This window comes from Pinus tabuliformis, chromosome 7, assembly GCF_031772625.1.
Source record: "Pinus tabuliformis cultivar Carrire ecotype Pingquan chromosome 7, CPIR1, whole genome shotgun sequence".
NCBI lineage: Eukaryota > Viridiplantae > Streptophyta > Pinopsida > Pinales > Pinaceae > Pinus > Pinus tabuliformis.
In genome coordinates, this window is record NC_142293.1 from 1731819313 (window position 1) to 1731832282 (window position 12970).

Here is a 12970-nt window from a genome sequence, read left to right on the forward strand (position 1 = left end):
AGTCTGGTTTTTCTGTTGAAGGTGGCATAGGTCTGTTGGATTAACGGCTAAACCAATTGATTTCTTAATGGATTAATTTTGGAGGGAGTGGATGTAATTGGTGGAGTTAACGGGCAAATGACGTGGTGGAAGGTGAGTGGTGGAAGCGCAACGGGTAGGAGTGGTATCGGGAGTTAGGAAAACTACTTTTCAAGGTGGGGGGGGGGGGAGCGGTTAACGGTTTTGGCGAGGGGGGGTCTAAAAAGCTATGGTGTTGACATGTAGGGGCGGGCGCGGTTTTGAATACCGCCCATTTCAGACACCACCCACCACCCCCCCCCCCCCCCCTCCCCCAACGGTAAAGTTATGATGGTGAGGGGGGCTCGAAATGTATGTGTGGGTCGTTCGATCTTGGGAGATGAGTGCATATGAGGTGAGACATGGCGGATAGTTAATGTGGCATGACGGGGCACTTGGTGGGACCAGAAGGAATTAATTCACTGCATAGTGGGAAATATTTTCAATGTATGGGGAGGTAATAAAACTTAGGAATAAGTGGGTGGAGGAAAATATTAGTGGAGGGATGATTTTTTGGTTTTAAAACTTAGGGATAGGGGATTAATACACCAAAATTAATTGATATATAGCTCTTTAGAGTAAAACCTTTACTCATTTGCCTTTTTCTTCTTCACATGAAAACAATACTTGACTTTTGACTTGTGGCGCATTTTGACTAGCAGCCTGTGCATTTATAAAAATATGAAATGAGACCATTCTTTTCTTTTTGCTTCCCTAACATTTTATTTTTCTTTTGCCTTATTTGTTTAGGGTAGCTAACGCCTATCATTTTATTGATATGGATGCCTATAAAAGATCAAATTGGCCTAACATTTTAAATTTTCTTTCTTTTGCATCCATATTTTAACTTAAAATTTTAAAATTATTTTTGGTTAATATACCAACTTATCAAAACCAAAAATTGTTACAATAGGACCCACTTTCTTAAATGGAACTAGGAGATCGGGTCATGTCATAGTGGCACTCTGCTTCACATTTATTCAGAGGGATCGTAAAAGCGGGTAAATGTGTGGAGTGGCGTGCTATAGATTGGTATTAGAGCTTCCAAGTTAAACACTTGGATTGGATGGGCAGTATGTGATTTCTATAGATGCATGTCGGTTGTGTGCAGCTGTGGTAATGGTTATAGTTTTCATGTATCTAGTTGGTGTTACACTGCATGATGTATATGTATATATATATATATATATATATATATATATATATATATATATATATATATATATATATATATATATATATATATATATATATATATATATATATATATCATGATAATCTGGATTGATTTGTGCAGACGAGATAGCCTCCCCTGAACTTAACTAAGGTGTGTTTGATTATGTTTATATTTGGATTATCAAACATGGTATGTTTGCATGAAGAAGAGATCAGAGATGACAAGAAGAATGGTGGATTATAATTCACATGTCTCTCATTATAGATAAACTAAGCAGCATGGGGAAGAGTATTCTCCTGACATAACAAATACCTTGATAATTATAAAGGCAAAAATCAGAAGTTGCAAGACAGATAATGACAGGAAAATTTAGTCACAAGAAAATCTTGCCAGGGCTGAGAAAAAGAAAGTTAAGGTCAATCCAGTCATCCTTCAGAGCTTATCTGATTTGTAGATATAAGGACAACTAAGGATTAGTTATGGACAAGGATAAAGGACTAATGATTCATATGGTAGAAGATCTCATGGATGGCACTGGTCGTGTTAGTGTCGGTCTTGAGCCCTCCATCGGTGATCAAAAGCTCTTTGCATATGCATAGGTAGGTGTCTCATCAGTGTCAGTTTTGCATCCCGTTAGGCATGCCATAAAACTGATGGAGGAGCTGGTCCTTGTCCCCTTCTTGGCTTTGCTGGATCAGGTCATGTCAGGTATTAAGCTTGTGTCATATTTGTTTTGTTTTGTCTTGAAGTCCCAAGTCTTAGGTCTAGGGTTTTGGTCAAAAGTCACTGCAAGGTCATGAGTCAAAGGTCCATGAGTGCCCAGCAAGCCAGAAGGAGGTATGTACATATGTTCCATTGATATTTTTCATCAGGTACAACTCATTTATACCTTGGATTTAAAAACCCTGTTTTTAAACCCAAGGTCATGTAATATTTGTAAAAAATAAGGAAAATTTCAAAAGTCTTCAAAATGCCGGCAATAACCCTGGTCTCCTCGCCAGAGTCCATCAGATGGTCAACCTGCAAAAAGAATGAAGTTAAAGCGCCTCAAAAGCTAAATTCAGGACAAAGCAACTCAAAAAGCAGTGTTAAAAGTGAATGTCAAAATAGAACATTAGAGAGTGGGTTTTGTAAATTAATTTTTTCAAATTGAACCTACAAGAGGTAAATTTCCCTCTAAACATCTTCATTATGCCTCTATGAGCTAGCAAAGAAGAGCAAGAGGGCGGAAAGAGAGAAAGAGGGCGAATTGCAGAAAAATTAAGGAGATTTCTGGTGCGCGACCACTCGGGCAGTGTGCGCGACCACCTGGGCGGTGCGCGACCACTCGGCGCCTCCTCCACAGTTCAAATTTCTAACGCGCGCGACCACTCGGGGTGTGCGCGACCACTCGGGCTCCCACTCACAGAACCTTCCTAAATCCACTCAAATCGCGTTTTGGTTTGCTAATTGCTCGAGGTAGGCCTCTCTAATGTATTGAATGTTTGAAACATGGATGATGAGCTTGTGTTCATGCATTTTTACCATCAAAAATATGAAGAGAAATAGGTTTAGTGATTGTTTGTTCATGTAGGCAATTTTGCTAAGGTTGGTGTTTGCTTTCAAGGTTTTTAATTCCTCTTTATTCCCTCCATTACTCCTATTAGATTTACAATTGTCATAATGTGTCTCTATCTCATCACATTTGCAATGAATATCAATTCCCCATTCCCTATACCTAAAACCATAATCCCTCTCATATGCATCCCTTAAACCCTAATTCCTTCCCCACAACAATATTATAAAAAATATATATATATATATAAACACAACAAGAATCAAAATAGTGATGTGTAAAAGGAAAGAGCAATTGCAATGGTAAAAATAATAAAACAAAAAAGACAAAAAACAGAGGAAAAGATTACTATGTGTAGCCAAGCCATTGCAAGAACAAAAGAAACTTATTGCTGTGCATAGTCCTCACAAATACAGTGAAAAGAAGGCTGTGTTATTCAAAGCAAAAATAAAGCAAATACAGCTGTACATATTTATTAAAGGACATGCTGCTCTGAAATACTGTTTGCAAAAGAATGTTGCTGTGTCTCCAAAACCAAACCCTACGCATCCTTTTCCCTTCTATCCCCCTAATACCCTTGATGCAATGCATCTCCTTTCTCTTTTGAATTTGTTAAGTAAAGCCCTCCTCCCCTTATGACAAATGTAAATTAATTCCTTATTTCCCCTTAGCATCAAAAGTACATCAATCCCTTGGAAAAACAGAGTATGCCTAATAATGTACAGTCAAAGGACAAAATCTAAGAGCTATCTGTTGATGCTAGTAATCAGTGCTGCCCCATCTCCTGTATTACATGCTACCCCTTACCCCCTGTTGAAAAATGTATTGTCCTTTCCCTTGGTGACCTTATTACATGTCTTCCCTAATAAAGATATTTCTTTGCAAATGATTTCCCGATGATGAGAGATGAGATAACATGTTTGACATTTTGTGAATTATTCCTTAAAAGTTCCCTGTTTTTATATATTTTCCCATTCCTTATGAAAAAGTCCCTCCCCTAACATTTCCCTCATGATTTTTTCCCCTTGAAAACAGCATACTTCTCAGCATTTTGCAGGCAGGGCAGCAGTCAACTTTGTCTATTTTCTCCACCTTGCTCAATAACACCATGTCAACCACTGAAACTAATGAGCAAGGTGATGACCGGTCTTCTTCTACGGAGGTTGAGGCACAGCAGAGGCCTCGTAGGGGTGGCGAAGGTGGTCATCATAGGAGAGAAGAGCCCACATCTTTAGCAGAATTACAGGCTTGCCCATTGGCAGTGACTTGTTTCCAGTACATGTCATGTTTCCAGTTTTGCGAGAGGCTTGCCCAGATTCAGCACCACAGGGAGTTGGCCCAGCTATTTGTTTTGCGCCTTCATGATGGGCAGGTTACTCTTGCAGGGGTGAATTTTGTGTTTTCTCCTGAGATGATTTCAGAGGCTACCGGGATACCCAATGTGGGTGAGGTGTGGCCAAAGCGCAAATGGTTGGATTTTTTTTATTTTGAGCCATATGTCAGGCCAGCATTCGTACATCACTTGTCAGGGAACTTTCCTTTCAGATTCCTCCGAGAGGAGTATGCTCCGATCATGCGGCTTATCATGCATTACTTCACATGTGAGGGAAGGTTTTCACGAGTCTTTGCTTGTCACATTCGCCTGTTGATGCACTTTACCCGAGTGAGGATGATGAACATCCCGATTTACTTCTTCCAGGACATTCAGAGGATGGTGTTCGTGTTTCAGAGGCAGTCCCCAGCTCAGCCGCATAGGAGTTTGTGACATCATGGTCTCATCCAGCTCATTGTTTCCCATCAGTTGAGTCAGTAGGGCATTCCATGGGCAGACTTCATTTCTCATGAGTTCTTTACAGTGCCACCACAGCCACAACCAGAGCCAGAGGCCATTCATGAGGCGGGAGGTCCATCACACCAGCCCGAGATTATTGTTCCGAGACATGTTGCTTCCCCACCGCAGCTTACATATCAGAGGGGTCATAGGACCTTATTTGCAGCAGCTCGACGAGTGTTATCTCCACACCAGGTGGAAGGGGCCTCGCATTCTTCATCAGCAGAGGCAGTACGGGAAGGCAAGCAGCCCATGGTTGAGGATGAGAGAGCTGGCGATACACATCATGATTTCATTGACCTTGACGCTCACTCTCCTTCTTCAGATTTTTATGAGCTTATCAGACAGAGAGAGGAGGAGAACCTCGTGTTGCAGCAGAAGCTCGAAATGGCTCAATGGACCATCACTTATCTGGAGCAGCGCAACAGACAATTAGAGGCGGAGAAAGAACTTGATGAGCTATGGAGGATCCGCGGTAATCGAGGTTTGAACCGTAGGAGGCCCGGGGACCCATTGCCTGCTGACCGGGAGTCTTTGCTCATTCAGGCAAATGCTCGCTTGGAGAAACTGTTGGAGAAAGCCAACCAAGACAAAAGGCTGCTACGGAACATGAAAACTCATTATTGGGCGAGAATGCATGTTTGCAAGGCAAAAATGAAGATACTCCAAAGGAAGTTGTCCGAGGCCCGCAAGAGGAGGAAGAAGACCAACCCGCTCCGTATCTTGGCTGAGGCCTCTCTTACTCACCATGATACTCATTAGCCTCCTCTTGGCAGAAAACTCAAGAAATTTTGAGAGTTTTGAGGCATTTTTGGCATTTTTGAGAATTTTACAGGTTTTGGCCATTGGAGTGGTCTCACCCCGCGCGCGACCACTCGTGGGGACAGCTCAGAACGGGGAAAACTCTACATTTTTGGAATTTTCATGCAAAAATACACTTGCCTATGGATGGACTTCAAATTTTATGGAGATTTGGACTTCCAAAAGCTCAAAATACATGCAAATTTTGACTTTCTGCCCTTTTTTGAGTTGCAGAAAGCTGCCTTGGGAGAAATGACTTTTGAGGGGTCAAATCAACTCCAAATTCAGAAATTCCAGTGGGGTTGGAAAGTAGACTCATAGACCTTTCCAACAAGCTATCTTGCACCTGATTTGGACACCAGGAAGGCCCTCAAACACAGCTGCCAATGTGCGCGACCACTCCAAGGGAGGGGCGCGACCACTCAGGGAAATTTCACCATTTTGACTATTTCGGCCTGCAAAACATTGTTTTTACTTTGGTTGACTTTTGATGTATGTAAATGATGGATTGTTGGGTAATTTTCATGGCACATGGATACATTTACTCTCCTTTAACACTTCTAGAAGTTTCCTTGATGTAAATAGTGAATATTAAATGCATGGATGGGTTACCTAAGTTTTAGAGGCAAGTTGTTTTGACTGCCTATTATCTAGTGCTCAGTTTAGAATTAGTTCAAACTGCTCCTAGGAAGCTGAGCTCGACCCCTAGAGGTGGGGAAAGGAGTTAGATGATCTATATTATGCCTTCTCTTGCTCATTTTCATGGTTGGACTCTTGAGGGAGAAGCTCTATTGTATATTTTACTTGTATCTCTGCAATTTGAGGAAAAGGAAGGCCAGGGTTTTGCAGACATCATTGTGGATTCTTGTGGATTATTGTGTTGATGGTGTGTTTCCTACTTGTCATTGTAAGTGTGTTTATGTGTTCCATCTCTTATTCTATTGCTGCTAATTAAACAAAAGAAGTGATAAAGTTTGAATTCATGCATGCCATGCTCAGCTTTCAATTTTGTTTAATATTTATGTTTTCCACTGTCTAAAGAGGATTCAAAGTCATTGTTTGCCCTCTTTAGCTCCCTCTCTTTCTTCCTTGATCATCCATCTCAGCTTAAGGCATCAGCACAAACTCCTTCCTTGCCCCAAAGACCCACTTGCAAAAACTGAGCTCAATCCCCACACCCTGAATTGCACTCCCTCCAATTGCCACCAAAAACCCCAAAAAACTTTAAATCAACCCTCCTCATCAGTTTACTAGCCTAATATCTTTGATCCTAATTGGTCTGCTCACCCCATTGAGAAAATACCTTGAGTTTGACCGGAGAGAGCCTTCTCCTTCCTCGTAGGGCTAGCTACGAGGTGTAATGGTTTGATGTAGCCTTGAGATTTGTCTATCTCAGCCTAGGTGAAATTTCAAGCGCTAACAGGTCGGACAAGGATGACATGGTCAGAGGTGGCATATGGTTGGATACACCAAAAAGTAGAGGTAGTGGTTATGGGTTCTATTCTAGTTCTATAATAGAGAGGCATCATGGTCATAATCGCTATCATCCTTACAAGAATAATCAGAGGGGGTACTTTCCAGATGAGTTCAAGAAAGCCAAGCTTCCTACCTCTGATGAAGAGATGAAGAAACTAGAGGATGTAGAAGCATGGTTGCTTGGGATAAAGAAGTTCTTTGAATTGCATGAATATACATAGAAAATGAATTCCATCATAGTTATTTTCAGTCTCAAGGGAAAAGAAGATATTTGGAAGTAATATGGGAAGCATTTCAGAGTAATCGGGAGAGAGGAGTTGAGTTGGTATGAGTTAAAAAGACTCTTCAAGAAGAGGTACTTGTCATAGAGAAACTATGAAGGTAAGGCTAGGGATTCCTACAAATTGAAGATGGGGTCTATGACAGATGGAAAGTATACGACTACAATTCTGAAGTTGTTGAGGTATGTGCCTTACGTCAAGGATGAGAAGACGAAGGTTCAAAGATTCATCATTGGACTTCCATTAACATTCAAGGATCAGATTGAGTATAATGAGCCTCAGTTGATGGAGGAAGTCATTGGGAAGTTAAAGCACTGTTATGAGCAACCAAAGTGAAAGACTGAGCCTAAGCGTGACTAGAAAGGTAATGACAAGACCAAAGGAAAATTGCCTTTGGAGCAGGAAATACCTCAGGATGCAGGTAAGAAATAAAATATGGCTCCTTACAAGAAGTTTAATGCAGTAGAGAAGGGACATGGACCTCATCCTGGAGAGCAGTAGAATAAGGGTAGTGGCGCAAATCCATTGCAATGTTGGATATGTGGCAAGGATCATTGCAAGAAGGATTGCTTGTCATATCAGGGTGGTAGATCTCATATCTATAGTGCTCATGAGGCGCAAACAGTTGGGGATGTTGATCAGAGCATTCATCGGATTGATGCAGCATTTGATAACAAGCAGGCGGATCACCAGGCATCCATTATCGAGATGGAAGGTAAGATTTTCAATCGAGTTGTTTCCATTTTGATTGATCCTAGATCTAATTATAGTTATGTTAATCTTGACTTGGTGAATAAGTGTGTATTGAGAAAAGAAGTGGATGCAGAGTCTTGGTTGGTGCAGTTGATGATAATTACCAAGAGAATAGTTCATCCATCAAACTTCAGCACATTCCATGTCTCTAGTATAGTTTTCGATGCACTGATTATATTATTTGATTCACTTGTGAATGAGACTTGCGCATTTTCAAAGCTAGTCACTTCAAATCGTGGTTTCAGTGCACAATGAGTTTGTCATTGAGAGTTGGAGATGCATTGTGCACTGGCCTAGTGAACTATCATATCACCATCACATTGATATATTTACCTCCTCCCTTAGGCGTATAAATCAGAGAAAATTCTAGGCACATGGATTGCAATTTAAATGCTTTGTCTCCTTTCTGGGATTCGATGTTGGTACACCTTTAGTGACAATTTTCTTGACATTGTTGCCATTTTTGATATAGATTTAATAACAGCCTTATATCAGCATGTAATTCCCACCATGGTCATGCATTAATCACACCATCTCCCATGTGCTAATATTTAGTACATATATGCTTCAATCAACATCTTATTAGCATGCACCATTTTGCAGTAAGGTCCTTCCATTAACTCTTTGAAAATGGATCATTGTTTCAAGATTTACAAATCAACATGTGATTAGTGGCTTATACGATTGATACTTTGGTTCCATGCGCAAGTCGCAAATTTAAAGAACAACAAATGAATTGTTGCACATAATACCTATGACTTGTGCTATCGTTGGCATTCCATAATTCTAATTGTTTTAAACTATCCAACACACCTTTTGATCCTTGAAGAGTTGTGTCATGTAATCTCATCAGCGTTTACATGCTCTGGATAAAATGCCTCGTTGATAGGCTTATCGTTGCCTTGCGTGGCTTATTAAACTCTTCCCAATGCATGGTATTGGTCACCACGTATGAGAAACGTTTCTTAGCCATTACACATTTCTTCTCCAATTCTTTTCTACATTAAAAAGGTGACCGCATGTATATCATAACCCTTGGGAAGAAATCATTTTGACAATCCATTGGCAGACATAGGTTGAATCATCTACCTGCCAGGTATTTTAAATTGAAATTAATATGGGTCATGTCCTCTTGGTTTCATGCAACGAACACGATGCTATTGTGGAGCATGGACAATGAGTGTTGGATTTGCAGTAGTAAGGTATGGTTGGTGTAGCCTGAAGAATCCTTCTGCACACCATAATGTAATAGATTAGAAAGATTGTATGTGATAAAATAGAAAATGGTAAAATATGAAATTAAAATCTCTAGGAAGACAATATGCAAGATAAAATATGGAATCTCGAAGAATTAGTCCTTTATGTGCAAACAATATTTTCTTCCAAGAATTCAATATTTACACCTACAAATGAACTCAACACCACAGTGGCATCAACATGTGATGCGATAAAATTCTTAGAAACATTACGAAATGCTTATGGGGTTTGGATAGAGAGATGTAGAGTAAAAGAATCAGGATCAAGTTAAAGATGGCTTAGTCTCTCATTCAAGATCATGATAGCTAGGGCTTCTAGTCGTAATGATAAGAGAGCAGTGTTCTAAAGCCTAATGCATTTGAAGGGATGAGTACCATGAATGAAGAAAAATGGGAAATGTGCAATATGCATAATGCAATCATAATAATTGATAATATTTGATAATAATTGGGTCATCTAAAATCTTGATTAGTATATGACCATTAGAAAACCCTTAGGTCCTTAGACAAGGAAGGGGGGGGGGGTGGGGGGGGGGCCTGTGTGGGGGCGAAAAATTGGTGATAGACAAAATTTTAAGGTGTGTTGTATCAGCTACAAAAGAGGGTGCCATGAGAGGTGGGGAAGGGTTTCAGAGTTATTAGTATACCAAGGTATTTGAATTCCCACTAGGCTTCTGCTGCAAGAAAACCCAATATTCTAAGGAGATTACCTTGGGCAAACTTAGTAATATTCCAAGGCTAAGTTGACCTTTTTCTTTACTAATTAAACCTCTTGAGGCTAAAATAAGCTTCTCCAATACCTACTTAAATCAAGAGGAAATAATGATCGAAGGAACACTTAGAATCAAGGTATCATTTGCAAATTGATAGTGGCATATGATTTTTAATCCTCTCCTGAACTTGATTCTTGGAAGAGATTCAACCCTTCTTTCAAATTCCAATTTCTTACTAAATAATTCAGTGGAAAATATGTATAAGATACAAGAAATAGGGCATCCTTGTCTCAAACTTGAAGCTTTGAAAAAACTTATTGGCCTTCCAATTGCTAATGGAGAGATCAATGGACCAACTATACAAGAGGAAATCCATTTTAGAATGCACTACTCAAAGCCATTATTTTTCATAAATTCAAACATAAAGTTATGGTTGACTTGGTCGAAGGCAATTGATATATCCAATTTAATGATCATTCATTTCCCCCCTCTAATTTTACTTGAATGTATAGCTTTAGAAACTAATATTATGTTGTTTACAATTGTTGATTCCCCACAAATGACACATGATACTATGATATCATCTTGGCGAGAAAAAAATGAGCCTACAATCAATTATCATAGATATAATCTTATAACAGAAATTACAGAGATATTAGCCTAAATCTTGTGAAGGATGTGAGATTTACCACTTTGGGATAAAATCCAAAAGGAGGAAATAATTCTCCCCCATAATTTTGTTGTGCATATATACAAAATCAATCATAGGAAAAACTTTATAATATGCCAACAACTCAAATAAAAGTGCATTGAAAATCCATCTAACCCAGGAGCCTTATCAAGTTCAAGGAGCTTAAAGCTTTCCATACCTTCTCTTTTGTGACTAGACGTAGAATTTTCTTCATTATCATCCCGTGTTAACTAGTTCTTTGTATAATTTATTGAAACACTATGAAAAAAAAAATTAACAAAGGATGACATACGTTTAGCTTGCCTTCTCTATATCTCTTGGCAAGGGAATGTTATTTTATGGTAAAGTGGTATTGTATGTTCATCTTGAAATGAATGAATTTGCGGTTTAAAAACAATTATGTGGAGGCAATCCTAAATTGTTGTCTTCAATGGTGAAAACAGTCCCATCCTTTGCTAGAATGACCTAAATTTAACATCCCCTGGTTAAAATTTCATGTAATAAAGGTTAATAAAGGCAAGATAAGACCTAGGTCATGGGGCATGTATTCCAAGTTGAATATGTTGGATGTGTGTTATATTATTTCCACGACTAGTCGCACGCGCAGTGGGGTCACAGAGGGGGCGATAGCTACCCATGTTCGTTGCACTAGGTGTAGTAGGGTGGTCACAGGGGGGGGGGGGGGGGGGGAATTCCCCCTGTTGGTGGGTTTTATGGGGGCGGTACCCTTGAAATGGGTTTTGAGGCAGTGCCACGGGAAAAGAAATAAAAAAATTGGACCCTATATTAGGTAGGCGGACCTACCTATGGTTTTGTGCATGGGTTTTGCACATGCTTTTGGGCATGATGGTCTTCTACCCATGGTATTTTGTAGATCTAGTCAAGGGAACTACGATTTTGTTCTAATCCAGGGTTAATGGATTTGGGTTTATGAATGCTTCAACATGTAAATATATGTATTGTAACATTGAAAGGAACATAATGAAAAGTCAATCTAGTAGTCTCAGTTTTGGGATCCAGGGGAAAATATATATGTATATATGTTTTATGTTTTCGTTTCTCACCATTGTTTATTTTGTGTTTTTAGAATTCATACGCAAGTAATTTTTGTATAGGGTTAAAACCTACATTTGGTATCAGAGTTGTTTCCGCTTCAAGGGGACGCCTTTGCTGCGAAGGGGTTTTTATCGGGTCTATGGTAGACCCTATTCAGTGGGATATATGTGGGATTGATTTTTGGGGTGAAATAAGATGGCAAGCAATGGAAAGATAGAGATCGAGAAATTTAATGGTCAGAGTTTTGAGTTGTGGAAACTCAAGATGGAGGATCTGCTGGTGGATAAAGATCAGTGGATTGCAGTAGATCCGAGTACTAAACCAACGATAATGTCAGAAAAAGATTGGGTGAAGTTGGATCGAAAGGCAAAGAGCATAATACAGTTGTGTATATCTGATTCATTATTGTTGAATTTATTAGGGGAAGCTACGACAAAGAATTTGTGGGTCAAGTTAGGGATTTTGTATCAATCTAAGTCTCTCATGAACAAATTGTTCCTGCGGATAGCCAGAGGATGAAGGATGGAGACTCAGTGAGACAGAATATACTCGCATTTAATATTATGGTAAGCAAGTTTTTATCTGTTGATATAAAAATTTCTAATGAATATAAGTGCATCATTTTGTTGTGTTCTCTACCAGAATTGTGGGATAGTTTAGTTGTTAAAATAGGTAGCAATACAAATACTTTGAAGTTTGATGAAATAGTCTCATCCTTTCTGTTGGAGGAGATGAGATAGAAAAATATGGAGAGCCAAAATGGAGATGCCTTGTCTATATGAGGACGGTCCAAGAACAGAAACAAAAGTAATTCCTCAAGTGGGAGATCTAAATCTCTAGGAAAACCTATAAAGGTGTGCTCGAAATGATGAAAGGAAGGGCACTTAAAAAAGGATTGTAGATTTAAAGCTCCTAAGAAAGGAAAGGGATCTAATGATGCTCATTTTGTAGAGGCAAAAAACCACCTCAGATGAAGGTGGGGATGTGTACTTGGCTTCTTCTTCAAGTACACATGTAGATCATGAGGCATGGTTGATTGACTCATGTACATCCTTTCACTTCACTCCCCATAGGGAGTGGTTCTAGGAGTATGAGAAATATGATGTTGGTGATGTCTTCTTATGGGATGATAGGAAGGCTAGAATCGTCAGACATGGAAAATGCAAGATGTTTCTAGGTGGAAGGATTATAACACTTCCGTGTGTTCTACATATCCCTGTGTTGGCCAGAAATTTGATTTTTGTAAACAAGATGGATGATGTAGGTGTAAAAATAGTGTTTGAGAAATATACCTGCACGATGTTTCAAGGATAACTGATATTG